Consider the following 7782-nt stretch of genomic DNA (forward strand, 5'->3'; position numbering starts at 1 on the left):
TGGTTGATGGGCAAGTGGGCTAATAAATGTTTTGTTCATCTTGTTTCGTTCACAGAAACCTTGTTTAATTTCTACAACCTTAGACTGTACGCTTTAGACTAGCCAATAGTTTAAAATATTACATGCAAGTGATTCACTTTCCATATTTGTTCTATGTATTTACTCAGGTTACTTCTTTTTCCCTAAATATGTTTGACTGATTCCTTAAAAATTTGGTTTTAAGAATCTCTAGCAAATCAAACAAACAAAACAAAACAGAAAAACAATCTCTAGGAAAGAATCCCAATGATAGGGAACATGGAGCCCAAAATGGCCATTTTCTGTAACCAAGCAAGGCCTCAAGAGGAAGGATCAGGACACCAACCCAGACAACAAACCTTCTGCCTACAGTTTGTTCTGCCTGCAGAGTGTTCTGGGTCAGGAGTCTGGGAGAATTGTCATCAGAGAGAGACCAAAGAGAATTCCTCCAGCAACTGATGGGAGTAGATGAAGAGTCCCACAGCCAAACATTGGGCAGAGCTCAGTGAGACTTGTGGAAGACGAGGAGGAAGGATTCGAGGTACCAGAGGAGTCAGGGACATCACAAGAACATGGTCCACAGAGTAAACTGACTGGGATTCATGGGAGGTAGGAGATGTCAGGGAGTCTATAGGGGTCTGGTTTAGGTCCTCTGCATATATGCTATAATTCTATAGCTTGGTATTCTTGTGGGATTTGTAACAATGGAAGCAGGGGGCTGTTTCTGACTGTTTTGTCTGCTTGTTATGTCATGTTTGGTTGATGTTCTTAGGGGGCCTGCTCTTTTCCAAGAGAAGGCAGAGGGAAGGAAAGGTGGATCTGAGGAAGAGGGTAGGTGGAAGGGAGAAACTGGTGGAGGGGAAGGGAGGGAGACAAAAAAAACCTGCAGGTGGAATGTAATATAAGAGAGAAGAAGCAGAAGAAGAAGCAGAAGTAGTAGTAGTAGAAGAACCAGAAGAAAAAAACAGTACCAGAAGAAGGAGAAGGAAGAGGAGAAGAAGAAAAAGAAAAAGAAGAAGCAACAGCAGGAGAAGAAGGTGGAAGAGGAGAATTTAGAAGAAGAGAAACAACAATAGCAGCAGTAGAAGAAAGAGGAGAAGGAAGAAGGAAAAAAGAAAAGAAGAAGGAGAGGGAGGAGGAGAAGGAGGAGGAGGAGGAGGAACCTCAAAAGAGTAGCTGAGTTAAGGGCTGTCTGGCCTGGGTGTCAAAGGTAATACAGAAGAGTCCATTCTATTTTAGGAGGGCCAAGTTCTCCTCTGTCCTAGCGAAATTGGGTTTGTTATTTATGAGGGACGAAAATCTTCTAGCGGTTGAAGCAACAGAAGACAAAGCTGTGGGGTAAGGTTAGTCCAGGTGTTTGGGAAAACTGAAAAAAAAAAATTAAAGCTCAGAGCTTGGCTGCAACCGCTGTTTAGAATTAATATGCTTCTGCACTGTGGGAAGAATGGCCTCTTCTTACTTTTTCCTCACAGAGAACAAACAACTTCTCGGATGTCTCTTGTTATGAAGGCAAAGTTTTGGAGACTTCTTTTTTTCTGAGTCACCCATAAATATAAGCCATCACCCAGCTTTGCTACGCATTACAGTTTGAATGTACATCCCTTTCTAGATTCTTATGTGGAGACCTAGTTTCCAAGGTGATAGATTGATAAGGCATTTGACAAGTTACTAAGCCGCAGGGACTCTGTTCTTATGGACAGATTAGTGCTTTTGTTTGTTTTGAGAACTGGTCTCACTATACAGCTGAGGTTGGCCGCAAATTTGTGGCAATCCTCCTGCCTCAGCCTACTGAGCTCCGGGATCACAGGCGTCTGCTGCCAAAGCCAGCTGATTAGTATTCTCATGAAAGAAGGTAAGGGACTTTCCTAGTCCTGTTTGTGTTTCCATCTCTTCTGACATTTATGGCACCACATTTGAGGGACGGACCTTCACCAGCCATTGAGTCTATATGGATCTTGTGACCTTGAACCCCTCAAATCTCCAGAATAGAAAAATAGACTTCTATCATTTGTAAATTTCCCCATCCCAGCATTTTGTGATAGCAGAGCACAGGGAAATAACTGGGAAAGGGAGTACCCAGCAGTGACTCCAGAGCAAGACCATTCTCTTGGTATTTCCTACATCTTACCATCACTAGAGCAGCTAGGAAGAGATGGGCTCCATTTGAAGATGGCCCTTGTACCAGACAAATATTTAGGAAGGATTTTTTTTTTCTGTACAAGTCATTGTTCTAGATGTGGTGTTTCCCTCAAGTAGTTTATAGCTTGACCGTGTGGACCAGGTTTCTTTTTTAATGATCTGTACTTGGCCTTTCCAGAGCAGCTTACCCAGAGAGGTGCAAATGCTGCTTGCAGAATGTACATTTTTGTGAAGCTGATGTCCAGTTGGCCTGCCATTGACATTGCTGTATCTCTGCTTGACCTATATCGATGTCTGAGTTCACCTTTACTGACCCTGACATATTTCTGTCCTTTTAAGTTTGACAGGTAGCTTGGTTGCCCAATCTGTCTCTGAACTCTTTTACTTTGTTCCTGTGCGGAGGAAGAAAAAAAATATTTTCTCCCCTAAACACCGAAGATCCAAAGATAAAATCCCTTTGATGAAGGAAAACAGTGTCTCTCTCTCTCTCTCTCTCTCTCTCTCTCTCTCTCTCTCTCTCTTTTCTATTCCATTTTGATTTTCTTTTGAGCAAAACACATTGACAGCAGATGTGAGAGGTGAAGCATCCTCCACCCAGTTCAGCTCAAACTAAACAAGAGAGGGGAGAGCCCACTGAATCAACTACGGGGACAGCTGGGGCGAGCTGTGAAGAGACCCAGGGAGAAACCAGCAGAGACGACATTGGGCAGGCTTGTCGCGAGCAGTCCAGCGGTGCTCACACTTCATCACACAGCAGAAACGTCTCTCCGTGTTTGACTTCCTGATAGAATCATACTTTTGGGGTTCCCTGTAAAAGTGTGGGGAGGGTCCTCAACATATGGGTTCAAGAAACATGTCTAGAACAAGTAAAGAGAACTTAGCATCGTCAGGGAACAGGGGAGAAACGTCAAGGCGAGGTGGGAGCCGTCCCTCTTAGTCCTTTAGTTCGCAGTAATGTGGAGACTCTAATGGCCAGGAGCCTGTTTTCTGCCCACAGATAACAGGAGTGTGTGGTAAGCGTTAACTTAATCTTCAGTTAAAGAGGACCATAGGGGTTTGAAAGAGTCCTGATGATTGAACTAAGTCTGCTTTGCGGGGTTCATTTTAAAATCTGAAGATGGCAAACACTGACCTTTTCTCAAGATGCCAGAGTCCATCCCGTTCTCACATACATTCTTGTGCCAGTGGGTCCTTAGCATTAGATAAAAGAATACACAGACATCTCAATAACATTCTGCTACCAGAAGAGCATGAGAAGTGCGTCATTCATTCGAGGGTATATTTTCAGATTACATTTGGATTCGGTAACATATGATTTCTGTTTGTGAAGACTGTGCTGTGTTTCCGATGTTGGGCAGGGCACCATGGCAAATTCAAGAGGTTAATCAACCGGGAAGAGTTGGACAGCTCGTGAAAGTCTGTGACTTCAGGTCACATACGAAGTCCCACAAGAAAACAATCTAAAGGGTGTTAGAAGTTGTCAGCGGGGGACCTTCCCTACTAAGTGAGTGCTAGGAAACACCCACAGAGAATCCTCTGAGCTATACCTTGAAGAGTGTTGGTGAGTTATGATAAGCACTGTTGGGTAAGGCACTAGAATGTAAAAACTATGCTTTCAGGAACACACACACACACACATACACACACACCCACCACCACCACCACACACAAGGCCAAAAAGTCCTGAGTGACTGCCAACTCATTTTCTGCCAATTCATACATGCAGTCTAACTGTACATTCTAAAACACCAGCCCCCAAAATGACAATATTCACTCTGATTTAAAAAAAAAAAATTGTAGCTGTCCAGCATTGAGAATACACCACTCCACCTCCACATGAAAATAAACTTGAGGAGAAGTACTACTTTAGTGACATAAATGATAAAATCCAGAGTCATTCATATTAAATTATTTGCCAGCTAAGGCCTGGCACTGGCAAGATTGGTGTCTTTTTGATGGTAGAGTTCAGTTTGCCAGGTCATATTGCAGCTGGGAGGAAGCAAGGGTCTATGAAAAAGCAAACAGGGCAGGAGTCAGAGCAACAGAGAAGAATTTGTCATGAACTCTGTACTTAGGACTAGGCTTTGAGCAGTGTCGCGTCAGGGTTTAGCACTGTTTGTGGTCAGCACACACACTGCGGTTCAAAGCTCCCCTTTATCTCTTGCAGCAATTGCTGTCTCTAGTGCTGATTTGCCCCACAGTCTCTCATCCACCCTGCAGCCATACTAACCCTCTACAAGCTGGGGCTATGCCCGTGTCCGTCCCCTCCGCATAGTCCTGTGGATGAGAAGCCAATGTCTGTGGACTTCTTCAACCTGCAGAGGGGGGTGCGCCCCCACATGGGCATGGGAGTGAAAAGCAAACTAAGTCACCAAGCGCTAACCAGGACTGTTAGGGCAAACCAGTCTGTCTGTCTGTCTGTCTGTCTGTATCTCTCTTCTTCCCTTCCTTCCTCCCTCTTCCCTCCTCCCCTCTCTCAGACTCAATATGCATGAGCTTTTGAATGTATCTTTTACATTTTTTTACCTCATTCATATTACTGAATTTTATTTATGTTTCTCATTTCCCATCAGCCATGCTTTCACCCACTTGGTGTATTAGACCACATAGTGCAACATTTCTCAATTGGTCTTGCCCCCTTTGACAACAGTAGAGACTTTTTTTTTCAAAATATAAAGATGATTTCTATCAGCTCCCTTTTGTAGTCATCTCAAGCATAAAGATAGACCCTGTGCCAGGCTCATCCAAAACATTTTCCTTATTAGGTTGGTGAAGTGGCTCAGAGGGTAAAGGCACTTTGTTTCATAAGCCCAACAACCTGAGTTTGACCTCTGGAGCCCACTTAAGTGTGGAAGGAGAGAACAGAGTCTACAAAGTTGTCCTCCGATTACCACGTGTGTGTGCCAATGTCATACATATGCCTGCGGGCACACACACAGGCACACACCACACTCACATATACACACACACACAACGATAAAGTTCAAAATGTTAAAATTCCCTCTGTGGAGTAAGTTTCTTCATTTCTTTCTTTCTTATGGGGATTTGAACCAGGGTCTCACACAAGCTAAGTGAGCATTCTACTATTGAGCTACCATCCGGCTGAGTCCTGTCATTTCTGAACTCTGTGTTCCCCAGACACTGTCTTTCTTCCCATTCTTGAACATGCCATTCTCTCCATCGCCATCGGGACTTTCATGGCCTTTTACATCCCTGGAGGTAAGCCTCTTTAGTTAGCCTACTTACATGCTTTCCTTCAAGTGTCTCTGAAATGTTACTTCCTGACTTGTACAAAGATCTAGGAGCTCTTTCCCCCCACATAGCATGTAGGCAACCATCATAGTTGTAGCGTTGATGCTGTCATTACTCCACCCTAGGAGATGTGCTCTCAGCCAGTAATGGTGCCTGATTCTTATTGCTGACTCTTCCCATCAGCGAACAGCATCTTGTGTGCACATTTCGTGTTTTTTGTTGAAGGAATAAATAACACCCCCCCCCCCCCAACTATTGATCTCTACTCTGTGGCAGATCCTTTGCTCAGCCATTAATTCTTGCTAGTTTATTTAGCCCTCATTTATTAAGAAGGTACTAATCTTATCATAGTTCTATAGATGAATATGTTGAGAATAAAGCCTGGACTGAGTTATTTGCCCAATGTCACCTGGCTACAGTTTGTATGCTCAAGGATAGAGACTTTCATATACCAAAGTCCAGTGTGTCAGGCCATATTGCTTCTGGGTAGTTTTATGGGCTCAGGAAGAAGCAAGCAGAACCAGAAGTAGCGCAATGGAAAGGTATTTGGTGCTGAGCTCAGCTTTTGCGACAAAGCTTTGAGCAATGACACACAGGGTCTTAAGGTTGTTTGCAGTTGGTGTTAGAGAGCTCACACGAAGTCATGCAGTAGATAAGTGAGAGGGCAAAATTCAAACCCAGTCTCCGTACCTCAGGTCTAACTGTGACCCTGTGCTACCATTCCTGTCACGTGCTTTGGAACCGTGGAGATGTACTCCACAAGGCCGAGTGCGGAGAGGGGCTAACGATGGCGCAGATCCAGGAGACCCTGGGCTGATCTGGGCTGTTCCTCCCAGTCTAGCTGTAGAAGCACGCCAATGAACTGGTGGCTGATTTAACACTCCTCTCTCTTGATGTGTCCATGTTCTCTGTATGTTTATATACTTACTCATAGGTTTAAGTATCATATTTGCATTTCCGGGAAGATAATGAAACTCGATACCTGGCCTCGCAGATTATGTACACACTAGTATAAAACCGGAAACAGGATTTGCAAAGTTAGGAAGATCTCAGAGTGGTCAGTCAGGAGTGGTGGAGCACACCTATAATCCAAAACCTGGGAGGCTGAGGTAGGGAAACCAAAAACTCAAAGCCTGTTGTTCACAAACCAGCCATTCAAATCATCCACCGGCCAAACAATCAAACGAAAGCAAACGGCTCAACGCATACAGAACCCAGAATTTAATAAATGGAAATGCTTATTCCACTTTAAACCCTTGTCGCTGGATAAATACATTCATTATCCATCCAGCAAGTGTTGAGTCCTACCGCGACACCACTCTCCGGGACAGGCTTTGGAACTGTCTGAGTTTGGGCAAGATATGCACAGCTGGAACCATCAAACGGTATTTCAGCTCTTTCTATCCAATGCTTCATGATCAGAGCCTCTCATTTGTGTTTCATAGAGCTGTTGCTGTCGTCATATATATGAGTAAAATCCAGTAGTAGAAGAGTGCCATACAACACATACTGTGGCAAATAGCTGGAAGAGGGAAGCCAGCCCCCTTCCGAGAGAGGGCATGAACTGTGATCAGATTCCTCAAGAGATGATTGTAAAGTGGTCTGACTGCAGACACTGAAATCAGAAATAAAATGGAACAGCACCGAAAGCTCAAAACTGGCATTGCTCATATTATGATGAATGTTTGTATCTGAACTGCTTTAAACTCCTGTTTAAATATTAGATAACTTGATAGGTTATGCACAGTCTAAAATATACTCAGCTTGCTTAAATCATTTACTGCTATTTTAAGAGGAAAACATATTTTAATATAGTCAAATGTGTTACATTTTACTTTCTGAGTTAATATAAGTAAAATCATATATGATTGTATTAATTTTTTTATTTTTTTAACTTTATTATTATTATTTATTGCAGTTTATTCACTTTGTATCCTGGCTGTGGCCCCCTCCCTCCCTCATCTCCTCCCATGTTCTCTCCAAGTTCACTGATGGGGGGGTCCTCCTCCCCTTCTATCTGACACTAGCTTATCAGGTTTCATTAGGACTGGCTGCATTGTCTTCCCTGTGGCCTGGTAAGGCTGCTCCCCCCTCAGGGATTGGTGATCAAAGAGCCTGCCACTGAGTTCATGACAGAGACAGTCCCTGTTGCCCTTACTAGGAACCCACTTGGAGACTGAGTCTATGGGCTACATCTGAGCAGGGTTTTCATGTCCTTTCCATGTATGGTCCTTGGTTGGGGTATCAATCTCTGTAGGGCCCCCAGGGCAGAGTTTGTTTTGGCTCTGTTGTTCTCCTTTTGGCATGCCTGTCCCCTCCAGATCTTTCTCTCTCCTCCTTCTTTCATAAGATTCTCTTCACTATACCCAAAGT

This window comes from Meriones unguiculatus, chromosome 3 (genome assembly GCF_030254825.1).
Source record: "Meriones unguiculatus strain TT.TT164.6M chromosome 3, Bangor_MerUng_6.1, whole genome shotgun sequence".
NCBI classification, from domain to species: Eukaryota; Metazoa; Chordata; class Mammalia; order Rodentia; family Muridae; genus Meriones; species Meriones unguiculatus.